At 39.1% G+C, this 12,989-nt stretch overlaps 1 protein-coding gene and 1 pseudogene across 5 annotated transcripts in view; both read left to right on the top strand.

The window, feature by feature from the left end:
• Nucleotides 1–12,989, top strand: part of CDH18 (cadherin 18) — an 811,828-nt gene that overhangs the window by 173,389 nt on the left and 625,450 nt on the right. The window lies entirely within an intron of this gene.
• Nucleotides 6,691–8,051, top strand: LOC123824627 (annotated as a pseudogene).

The following is a 12,989-nucleotide window of genomic DNA, read 5'->3' as shown; positions in this document are numbered from 1 at the left end:
ATGAATTAACAGGAAAAATGTGTAAAGTTTATTACAGATACACATACTGGTTGTATCATAAAAATGAGACCCTAACACTTTGGGCAGGTGAGGTTTATATTGCTGTTTTGAACAAAAGGAAGAGGGGATGGATCTCAGAAACTTCAAAAGAAACTTACAGGTAGGAAAGAGCAGCACACATGGGGCATGTAAATTCCTGCCAGACAATCAAGAAATGAGGGGACACAGAGGGTGTACTTAATAGATGTCTGCATGGAGCCTTCCTGTCTGCCATTCTAGGGCGGATGTGCTAAAATTCCTTCCTGGAGATGTTCCTTTCACGTGAATTTCTTAGACAGGAAAGGAGGAGAACCAAAAGTTCTTTCTGTGTCTCTCCTTTCTTAACTACCAGCTTAGAATCAATATCCCAAAAGGTACAGTTTCAGGCATGACAAAACTTTGGTCCCCTTTTGTACTCTATTTTAAATATGTATAGAACAGACTAATAAATGAGAAGATTAGTCAGATTCTAGAGATCCAGATTTTTCTTCTGCTATGCCTGAATTTCCCAGAGTAGATAAATTTTGAAGGAAAATACTTTCTAACTTTCATCATTTCCTTATCTTTAGCTCAAACTTTTGTATCCCTGGGCCAGAATTTTCCAAAGTATACTTTGTAGAAATTGAGTTTTATAATCTGCCAATATTAATACTTTTTTATTAAATACCCTGTGGGGAACTCCATAGGGAACTAATATTATACTTATGAATTAACTGCCCAATTCTACTTCTATGTCATATCAACAATCCTCAGAACTTTACCTTTTGATTATTTAAATGTTTTATCCAAGACAATTACTTCAGCAACAGATCTTCATTGGAAAATTCTGATAATTAATGTAAGCAATCATTAAAAACATAATATTACTTATAGACAGGTAATACAATTCTGCTAAAGTACAATAAAACAAATTTCTTTTATGGTAATGATTGATTTATCACTTTATTTTAAAATCCTTTTTGTTATTTTTTAGATTTTATTTATTTTATTTTTAGAGAGGGAAGGGAAGGAGAAGAGAGAGAGTGGGGAGGGAGGGAGAGAGAGAGAGAGAGAAATATCAATGTGCAGTTGCTGGGGGCCATGGCCTGCAACCTAGGCATGTGCCCTGACTGGGAATCGAACTTGTGATGCCTGGTTTGCAGCCTGTGTTCAATCCACTGAGCTATGCCAGCCAGGGCCTTTGTTATCTTTATTAAGCTATTTTTTTGGTTACTCCCAATGTGTATACTATTTTCCTTTTTTTAAATTTGTCTCAGCCTCTAGACTCTTCTCTACCTACTCCCACCCCTTTCCCCAGAAATCCCTACTCTTGCCCATGTCCTGAGGTTTTCATCTTTTTCTCAGTCCCTTCACCCACCCCCTTCCTGACAACTGTCAGGCTGCTCTCTATGTGTCTGTCTCTGTTTTGAGTGTTAGTTGATTCTTATTAGATTCCATGTATGAGTGAAATCATACAGTATTTGTCTTTCTCTGACAGATTCATTTTACTTAGCATAATGGTCTCTGGGTCCATCCAAGCTGTTGCAAAGGGTAAGATTTCTTCACTCCCTCCCTCCCTCCCTCCCTCCCTCCCCCCTCTCTTCCTTTCTTTTTCTTTCTTTCTCTCTTCTTTCTTTTTCTCTTCCTTCCTCCCTTCCTTTCTTTTTTCTTCTTTCTCTTTTCTTTTCTTTCTTTTATGTCCAAGTCATATGCAATTGTACAATGTACTACAGCTGTTTTATTCACACGTCTACTGATAGACACTTGGTCTGCTTGCAGATCTTGGCTATTGTAAATAAAGCTGCAATGAACATAAGATATTTTAAATTATTCTTGATTGTAGGATTGTAACAGGGTGCAGCCAGGAGGCAGGGCCCAAATAGGGATTTGGAATGGAGTCCAGAACTCAAGGTGTTCAGGACATATTAGTATGTCCTCACAACCACCCCCACCACAGGTGTGGGTTGGGGGAAGGGACACATGAAGCAGGGACATTGAAAGCTGTATTGCATAACAACAGCTTTGTAGCTAACCTCTGGTGTGGTCATTTAACATATCTATAACCTTTAACTGGTTGCATAAATATGTTAAATAGCTATGGCCATGCTCTGAGCCAGGGGGATGGAAATAACTTCCCCCCACAAGACAGAACTGGATGGGGGGCATGTCCCCCAAGTTACAGTGCCTGCGTGGGAACTTGGAGAAGATTGTCTCCATGACATGGGGCCACACCTGCTCCGACTCCCAATGGCAGCCCAGTAAAGCTGGAAGGCTTTGAGAGAACTGGCAGGTGTAACTGATTGTAGGAGGAGTCAGAAATGGGGCCACAGAGGATGATTGGCGTGGGGATTTTAAACCCAGATGCGGCAGCCATTAGAGAGAGAACTACACGGCTTTGGCAGAGTGGAGACTCCCACAGCCATTTTGCAGAGAGAGCCACGCAGCTGTGGACATGTAAGAGAAAACCATTTGGTCTTTAGCAGAGTGAGGACTCCCTCAGCCCTGCTAGGGAGAATCACCATGTGGCTTTAGCAGAGAATCGAGACTCGGCTTTGGCAGAGTGGCGACCACCCCAGCCTTGCAGCCATTATGTGGGGGGAGAATCACACGGCTTTGGCAGGGTGGAGACTCCCGCGGCCATTGTGCAGAGAGAACCACACAGCTGGGGCCGTGGAGAGAGAACCACGCTGTTTTGGCTGAGTGGGGACTCCCGTGGCCCTGGGAGAGAGAACCTCGAGGCTTTGCCAGAGTGGGGACCCCCACAGCTCTAGAAGGGGGAACTACCACCCAGCTTTAGCAGAGATCCTGGAGACACAGCTGATGATACCAGGAACCGAGGGAGGCCTACCAGCCAAGACAGATTACTGAGAAGAACAGGGGGCTGCCTGAGCCATGGACTTTTATTTCTTTTCCTGAAATACGGTACCCCAGACTGGGCAAAGGTGGGAAGGAAGGACTGTGTGTGTTTTAAGGGACTTTGGGATTTTGATGAAGACATTAGGTCACTACTTTAAGTCTATATAGCTTTAAATAAACATTTCCTTTCCTTTTCACAAATCTCTGGCATTGAGAGACGTCTTTCCTCTGGTGGCAGACATAATAAACCTGGAGGTTCCTTTCAGTTAATAGTATATCATCCCAGGGCCCCTTTGTTGTTCTGTAACAGGATTGCTAAGATAAAATGATTTTTCAGTATTTGTAACTGAATTTTAGTTGCAAGTTTTCTATTTATGAGAAACGGTATTTATCTTAGCAAATATTCCTCACAAAAATATTTAATATCTACTTTTGTGTCAATGGCACATTCTCTCTGAAACATGGATATATTGACTTTACAAAATGCCATTCACTACTTCACTGAAAATAGCATAGGGTATGAGCAGACTATAATTCATGGATTAAAATGCTCTTTATCAGCATTTTTTCCCTAGATATTGTTTAGCAGGATGTTTAGGGTATATTTTTTTAATGCAGTATCACTTATTTCTTTTAGTGCTCTCTGTATATTTTAGGCACATATATAGTTTGATCAAACAGAAACTTCCATAAGTTGAACATTTAAAAATGAAGATATTGGAACTACCTAAAATTCAATATGTCTTCAAAAGGAATCAATCAATAATGATCTGTTATTTGAGTGTCTTTGTTCATTCGTTTGTTTCTGACATAAAACCCTCCATATTCATTGCCCCTGATATGCGTTATTTAAGACACACTGCATTTGTATGTCATCTCTGAATCCTTTAGGTATAATTTCTGGCAATTAGACCCTACTTTAGAGGGTTGTAGTGGTTATTGGAGCACTATAAATTTGTAGGGTTAAGCATGATTTAGGAGTTAGAGGAAAGAGCTATTACTGTTTATTTTTAATAGCTATAAAATTTGTTTAATATGCCCTGGATTTACCAAAGATAAAGCATATAATGCATATTAATAACTCTGAATTTTTAATTTTTAAGTTTTTGTTTATTTTTTAGAGAGAGAGAAAGAGAGGGAGAGAAACATCAAAGTGTGGTGGCCTCACACATGCCTCACACCGGGGACCTGGCCTGAAACCAAGGCCTGTGCCTTGACTGGCAATCGACCTGGTAACCTCTTGCTTCACAGTCTGGAGCTTAATCAGGGATGAATTTCAATTTATAATATATGTACAGCTATGCATCTATAAATATAATGTAGTGTCATCCATACATATAACTGAGTTTCTAATTCACTTGAGTTAGCATTGTCAATATAAATTAGGTTATGTTAATTCATCCATCATCCCAATAATTGTATACAGAGAGTCATGGTTAATTTGATGGTATAATTGTTTTTTCAATATACTTTTGGGTTCAGTTTAAAAACCCAATTAATGAAAATGTGTTTTTACTCTATAAAATATTGTTTGGATTGTGAGATGTTTTGATTCTTTCTGATTTTTTTTTAAAGATTTTATTTATTTATTTTTAGGGAGGGAACGGGGGGGAGAGAGAGAGAGAGAGAGAGAGAGAGAGAGTCAGTCATCAATGTGCGGTTGCTGGGGGTTATGGCCTGCAACCCAGGAATGTACCCTGGCTGGGAATTGAACCTGGGACACTTTGGTTCCCAGCCCGCGCTCAATCCACTGAGCTACGCCAGCCAGGGCTAATGATTTTTTTTGTTTAATATATTCCTTGTTGCAACAACACTGTTTGCAGCCAAACTTAAATTTGGATTTTGAGAGTTAAATGCAATATTCAAGAATATAAAGACCATTGAGGTAGTCTATTTTAGAAGTGACAAGTGGGATTATTTAATATATAAATGGTAACTCAAGTTTTCAAAGTAGGTAATCTCCTAGACTACGGATTGCAAATCTGTTTTCACATAAGAATCATTTCAGGTACTTTACACAAATGTAGTTCTCTGTGTAATGGACACATGATATCCCTGGCCTTCAAAGGACCAGTCATAGCTATGATGTAAAACACATCCCTGTGGATGAAGTTAAAAATCAATGACTTGAATGAGATTATGTATGGTAATTGAAACTATGACTGAAAATGAGATCTCTGAATAAGGACATCTAAAATAGAAAGTAAAAAGGGCTTAGGAACGTTCCCAGCATTTAAAGGATGGGTGGACGTGAATGAGAGCAAATACAGGGGACTAAGAGGTTCACAGTGAGGAAAGAGAAAATCCTTCAAAACAGCTTCAGGAACCTAGAGAGGAGTTTTCAGCAGTGCTCAGTGCCAGAGGGGAGTGCTTTGGGCAGTGCTAAATGCTGCTGAGAACCTCCATATGTATAATTGAATACTACCCAGCAGTAAAAAAACAATGAAATTTTACCACTTGAGACAACATGGATAGACCTAAAGTGTATTATGCTAAGTCAGACAAGTCAGAGAAAGTCAAATACTGCATGGTTTCACTTATCTGTGGAACCTAAAAGAATCAAACGATCCTATAAACAAAACAAAACAAAAATAGACTCTTAGAAATAGAAATCAAAAAGGTGATTGACAGGAGGGATTGGGTGTGGAAATGGGTGGAAAAAGTGAAGAAATATACAGTCAGCAATACTGTGATGAATTTGCATGGTGACGGATGACCACTAGACATAGTGATCATGTTGTAAGGCATTATATTGTACACCTGAAACTAATATAATATCGTATACCAACTACACCTAATTAAAAATAATAAAATTAATAAAATGTAAAATAAAATAAGGGACAATGCAGAACTTAACTGTATTGTTAAGACAAAACCCAAACTGCAAAGGATATAAAAGGTGATTGAACAGCAAATGTGGACAACAATGGCAAAAGTTGGTTGTAAAGAGGAGGAAGTTAGCACAAGAAGTGGAGTTGTATCTTTAAAAGGTGATTTCCTTTTTAAGACAGAAAAGACAAGAATATTTAAGTGTTGAAGTGAGTGATTCTCTGGATTACGATAAAAGAGAAGGGAAGTAAGAAAGCAAAGGGGCATGTGATCATTATGGATAAAGGTGGAAGTCAGAAAATATTTGTTTTGCTCTGACTATTATTTGTTATTTTTTATTTATTTAATATCTAATATATAATTTATTACAGTTAGACTAAGGGAAAAAGAAAAATGAGACACTGACATATGCCTATCCTCAAATTGGATACGATAATGTGGAAAAGACAAGCCTGAATGAGTTATTTTGATATGACAGGGATTATAACAGATACCCAGGGTATAGAAGAATTCAGTTCTATATGTTGTGCAAGATCATCACAAAGAGGAAGCATCTTAAAGACTGGAATAATGGAAAAAGAAATTGCATAGAGGCATTCATTAGATACAAGATATTAATAACTATTTTTAATATCTGGTCACTGTCAACAGACAATTAGGAACTTTACGTGCCTTATAAGCATTCAGTTCTCCGAACACCATGTGGTAGCTATTTTTATTCCCAATTATAGGGAGGAAACTCAGGGTCAGAGCAAGTAATTGTTAAGGGATATAGTACTTAAAGGAAAAATGCTAATTCTCACACAAATATAAATAATTACAAGCTGAAGATTTTACTTTTCTCGTTAATGAGGGAACCAATGTTACAAGTAGTACAAAGAGAATTCAGGCAGATTCTCTCACATCAAACACCTAAGAGCTGTGCTGTAAGAAGCAACAACTTTTCTTCTTCTCTGCCATCTGCTCCGCAGCAGCAAAGCAGCAACCATGTGTGAATGCATCTGCATCCATGTTGGGCAGACTGGTGTCCAGATCCACAATGCCTGCTGGGAGCTCTACTGCCTGGAATATGGCATCCAGCCCAATGGCCAAAGTGACAAGACCACTGAGGGGTGGGCGGGGGGTGACTCCTTCAACACCTTCTTCAGTGAGACAGGTGCTGGCAAGCATGTTCCTAAGGCAGTGTCTGTAGACCTAGAACCCATGGTCATTGATGAAGTTCACACTGCTACCTACCACCAGCTCTTCCACCCTGAGCAGCTGATCACAAGCAAGGAAGATGTTGCCAACAACTATGCCCGTGGATGCTACACCATTGGCAAGGAGATCATTGACTTCGTCCTGGACTGAATTCAGAAACTGGCAGACCAGTGCATACATCTTCAGGGCTTGTTGGGGTTTTCCACAGCTATGATGGGGGTGCTGGTTCCAGGTTCCTCCCTGATGATGGAGCATCTCTCTGTTGATTATGGCAAGAAGTCCAAGCTGGAGTCCTCCATTTATGCAGGCCCTCCAGGTTTCCACAGCTGTAGTGGAGCCCTACAACTCCATCCTAACCACCTATACCACCCTGGAGCACTCTGATTATGCCTTCATGGTTGACAATGAGGCCATCTACAAAATCTGTAGCAGAAACCTCGATATCGAGCATCCAAACTATACTAACCTAAATAGGCAGATAGGTCAAATTATGTCCTCCATCATTGGCTTTCCTCAGGTTTGATGGAGCCCCGTATGTCAATCTGACCAAATTCCAGACCACATCCACTTCCCTCATCCCCACATCCACTTCCCTCTGGCCACATAGGCCCCTGTCATCTCTGCTAAGAAAGCCTACCACAAGCAGCTTTCTGTAGCAGAGATCACCAGTTTGTGCTTTGAGCCACAGCAAACCAAATGGTGAACTGTGACCCTTGCCATGGTAAATACATGGCTTGCTGCCTGTTGTACCATGGTGATGTGGTTCCCCAAGATGTCAATGCTGCCATTGTCATCAAGACCAAGTGCAGCATCCAGTTTGTGGACTGGTGCTCCACTGGCTTCGAAGTTGGCATTAATTACCAGGCTCCCACGGTAGTGCCTGATGGAGACCGGGCCGAAGTCCAGAGAGCTATGTGTGCATGCTGAGCAACACTAGCACTATTGCTGAGGCCTGGCCTCGCCTGGACCACAAGATTGACCTGATATACGCCAAGCATGGCTATGTCCACTGCTATGTGGGTCAGGGCATGGGGGAAGGAGGGTTTTCTGAAGCCCATGAGGACATGGCTGCCCTAGAGAAGGATTGTTAGGAGGTTGGTGTGGAATCTGTGGAAGGAAAGGATGAGGAAGAAGGAGAGGAATACTAAAGTTAAAATGTCACAACGGTGCTTCTTTTATAGGGAAGCTTATTCTGTTTTAAACTTTGAAAAGTTGTGGTCTGATCAGTTAATTTGTAGGTAGCAGTGTATACTCATGTACAATCACTGGCCTGTGCTTTAAAACATGATGCTTTGTTACAGACCCAGTTCATTTCTCTGATGGGTTTGAATAAAGTATTCCCTGTCTTAAATGGGGGGAAAAAAAGGATTCAAACTTCTACTATACACATAAAGAAAACTGAAAATATATTTATTGATGCTAAATTGTGTTTATTTGCTTATTTTTGTTTTGTTTTAGACAAATTGCTATTATTTGTGGTAGAGTGATTATCTCTTCACCAGATAGAATGTGTATGTCTTTGGACTATAGATGGCATGAAAACTTCCTTCTTGACCACCTCCCATCAATAGGTCAGATAACTGGAAGACTTGCTTGGCAATGATTAATTTTCCTTCGTAGACCTCCAGTAGTATTTTGGTTCACTTAGAAGTCTGCCACTTTTTCTCAGAGAGAACTTGACCTTGCCTCCTGAAAATCTAAAATTCACAAATTCACACTGGGGCTTGAACTGACCCATTCCTTTATGTATTGAGGTGTGATGGGTTTAGTTTCCCCTGTAAAATAATGTATTGAAACATAGACAGTTGTTTTTAAACATGCAGACTTCTACTTACAGAACTTTTGGTGCTGGCAAAACAAATGGGGCTGAAGAAGGATCAATGCCACCACCTTATTTAATTAGCACGTTGCTCTGAGGGCCCCAATTGACCTACTTTCCATAAGTTTAGCTAGATAAGCATTTCTACTATAGAACTTCTTGTTATGTTTAAGTAAATTAAGATATTGAACACAAAAATGGTAGATATTGTGAAAGAAAAATGAATTTTTATATCTATATTACATTTCTATTTAGTCCCAACTGCTTGCAAGTAATTACAAAAAAAAGTGTTTAGAACAGCAATTGCTTACTATAGTGTTTCGAGAAAAATATAGGAAACATCTCAAATGCATGAATACAAAAGATCTAAGCTAGTCTATTACCATAATATTTACTGGATTTTAAGAAGAAGAATTTCTTTCTGCATGCTATGTATATCAAAAAGCTGGAGGATGAGAATGTAGTAAATTAGGTGTATATATTTTTTAATTTAAGCAAGTCAGAAAACATGTTTTTTATCTGTATACTGTACTGAATTTCAAGCACATCAAATAAATACAATATTAATCTTGATAAAAGCAGCCCATGTACTGTTTAATGCCAAGTATATTCTCATGAAACACAATATAACCATTTACTTTGAGAAATTTAGCCCTAGCTGGTGTGGCTCAGTGGACTGAGTGCTGGCCTGTGAACCAAAGGGTTGCTGGTTCGATTCCCAGTCTAGTGCATATGCCTGGGTTGCAGGCCACTTTCCCAGTAGGAAGCCTATGAAAGGCAACCACACATTGATGTTTCTTTCCCTCTCTTTCTTTTTCCCTTCTCCTCTCTACAAATAAATGAGTAAAATCTTTAAAAATTGAAAAATGTATAAATTTTTCTTAAAGGTGAATTCTCTGTCATTTACATGAATTATAAATGAAAGACCCAACCTAAGGATGAAAAAAAAAACACCCTTGAAATTGCACTCACAAATAGCACACTCTCACTTAATTCTTAGCTGTACAAACCAGCAGCCCATCTGATATGAACACAATGCACTGCATGCTGTACAACCTACGCTTTATTCCAGTGGGCAACACAGGGTTAAAATATGTAATTTTAGCGATTACAAATAATCATAAAATATGTTGATTTTCTCCACACTGGATTTGTTTTCAAGTGTGTGATCCTTTTCATCCAGCACATGAATCACTTTTAAGTACTTATGCACCTCTGAGATTTAATACAGACAATGTGACAAAAGTTTTCTGTGTCATAGCATTTCAGGCTACTTTTCTTTTGATCTGTTCCATTAATAACATACTTCTGGTTGCACCAAAAATATTCTAAGGAAATTTTCATATTAATCAAAATAAGGATCTACTGTTCATGTTTCGACGTGCATGTTACAAAAGTCATGGGCAAATGTCTTGCAAATTGTCTCACTTATCCTATTTACTTTAAATAGTTATCATAACACATGTCTTTTAAATACTATAATCTCAAAGTGTCACTATGAAAACCAAAACAAAGAAGTTAGAATTGCTCTGTCAAGCTACTTTTTGTCAGTTCATTTGGTTCTTTGAATAATTATTCTTGCTTCTCTGTCTCTGTTTGGAATCTCAAATTAATAACTTAGCTTTAATTTTACAAGGGAGTCTTATTTAAAACAGTTCAAATTTATTGAGCATATCTGTGCAGGACACAATTTAGCACCTCAAATAAGCAATTTCATTTAATCCTGACCATAACACTAGGACAGATTGTTAACACAGACACTGAGGAGGAAAATATTGAAGCTTCAAGATTTAAAGACATTTCCCAACATCATTCATACAATTGTGAAGTTATAGAGCTGGGCTTTTTTATTTACAACAAAGCAATGCTTTTTGTATATTAAATTACATACTATGATATATGAACAATTTACATCAATTTTTCTGGAAAATTTTAATTTTTGTTTGTTTTCTATTCTGGACAGCACTAGCTACAACAGTTATTAATACCATAATAATCAGTATTTTGAATGCATTTAAACTTTTCATGTGGGCTCAGTGGAAATCAATGGTTTCTGTTCAGTCATACAAGATACAGCACAATATCCTCAGATTCTCCCATGTTTGCAGTAGAAAGATGGAATCTACTTTTCACCCATATGATTTTTTTTTTATTGTAGAAAATGCTGTTCAGCCAGGGGAACTTTGTGCATGTGTCTGTAGTGAAAGTCTATAACCAGGCAGAATTCTCCCTAAGTCACAGAATCTCTATGCTGGAGTAAAATAAATTTGGAGTATTGCAAGGTCTTTCCAGGAAAAGTCCAGCCATTGCTGATATAACAAGAATGGTTTGTGTGATACGGATGTAACCTGGCAGCTAAGCAGAGTGAACTGGAATGTGCATGTGTGGACAATGAGGACTTCACTGTACTACTAGTCAGTGGAGGCTGACTAGTTCATGTGTATGTAGATGCTGTTAAGCGAGCATATGTGCTGTGTGGCTGTCACATTCAAAGTCACTGAGAGATGAACTTGCATCAAGTTTTTCATTAAGCTTAAACATTCCTCCATGGAAACTATTTGGATGATTCAGAAGGCCAAAGCTATGGGCAACTGGTGATTGTCGACTTCATCAGGACAACACACCCACTCATGCATCACTTCTCATGCAATGTTTTTTGGTGAAACATGAAGTCACCCAGGTGACTAAGCCCTCCCATGGCCCAGATTTGGTGCCCTGAAACTACTGTCTTTTCCCAAAACTAAAACCAACTTTGAAATGGAAAAGATATTAGATCAATGACAAGATTCAGGAAAATACAACAGGGTAGCTGATGGCAACTGGATCTGTGTCAGGTACCACGGAGCCTACTTTGAAGGGGACTGAGGTTTCATTTTCCTATGTACAATGTTTCTTTTATCTTGTATTCTCTCCAATAAATGTTTCTACTTTTAATTTTTCATGGCTGGTAATCTCTGGACATACCCTGTATAAATCAGGTTAGTCTTGGAAGATAAATGTATGAAACAGATGTACTTAGGATAAATTTGTAAAAACAGGAAATTATTTGTGCCATGTTGAAGACGTGAGAAGAGGGTTGATAAATTATGTTGTTTGATTATAAGTAACTATTCTTTGGGCCTTTACTTAGTCTTTACTAATAATTTTGAATACAACCATACACTTTCTTTTCTTTCCTTCCTCTGACACACAGGAGACCATAACTATGATTATTTCAGTAACACACCTAAAAGGAACAAAGAGAAATAAAGGAAAGGAATAAAAGAGGGAAAAAAAGCAAATAAGAGAAGAATAGACAGAAAAGAAAAAAAAGGAAAAAAAACTGAGAAGAGGTAAAGAAAGATAAGAAACAACATAGTCTTATTGTTACCGCCAGTATTTAACTAGATATTGATAAAGAAAGAGAGCAAAAGAAAGCAGACATTCAGCTTAATAAAATGGGAAAAGCATACTCCTGCTTGGTAGCCAGAAAGCTACAACATCACATCCCAGCTTTGTGCTCCACTAGGAAGATTAACACTACTCCCCTCTGCCCTCCAGTGCCAGATTTCCAGGTGGGAGCAAGGGAGGGCGGGCATATGTGCAATGGAAGTCAAAATGGCATAGGGGAGGTGCTGGACCAAAAAGACCTATCAGTCTGTCCTGGGGAAACAAGATATTGGTTGGGAGGTAAACCCATCCAAAGCCTGTGGAAGTTTGGGAAATTGATTGGTTCTTTGAAAAAGGCACCAGGTCCATCCCTAGCCCAGGATAATATAACCCCAGGGGAACACAGAAGTTGCCTTTCTTTCCCACCTGGTGATGCACTCATCTTTTCATTCATATGCTCCCTTGCTGAGGAGCACATGGCCATGTTATCTAGCAGCTGCAAGGTGCTCAGAAGATGACAAGGGCTCCAAGAGTAGTAAGTTCTCTCGCTCATGACCTATGCTCGCACCATGTACTCGTGCTTCCTTTCTCCATAGCCATGCAGCCTTAGCAGCCACATGGCTGCTAGCCATGTGGACTCTCCTCCCAGAGCAGCTAGGAAAGGAAATAAATTAAGGTATGTGAATGGGGTCTGAGACTGCCTAAGAACTGCCTGTGGGCTCCAAAAAAACTAAGTTTTAGTATGAATCTGAAGCTCTGGACACTGGCTCTTGTCTTGGCCTTCCTGAGAGCTCAGTGGGTCTTTTTCTATGCCAGGACAGCAGGAGGTGAGACACTGGAAACTCGGGAAGCAGCTTCTGTTTCCACGTGCATAAACCATCTTGCCACACCACAATCT

This window comes from Phyllostomus hastatus, unplaced genomic scaffold (genome assembly GCF_019186645.2).
Source record: "Phyllostomus hastatus isolate PE091 unplaced genomic scaffold, TTU_PhHast_1.1 phas_contig_58, whole genome shotgun sequence".
Classification (NCBI taxonomy): domain Eukaryota; kingdom Metazoa; phylum Chordata; class Mammalia; order Chiroptera; family Phyllostomidae; genus Phyllostomus; species Phyllostomus hastatus.
Note: the sequence above shows the minus strand (reverse complement) of the source record. Positions and strands in the feature narration are given on the sequence as shown.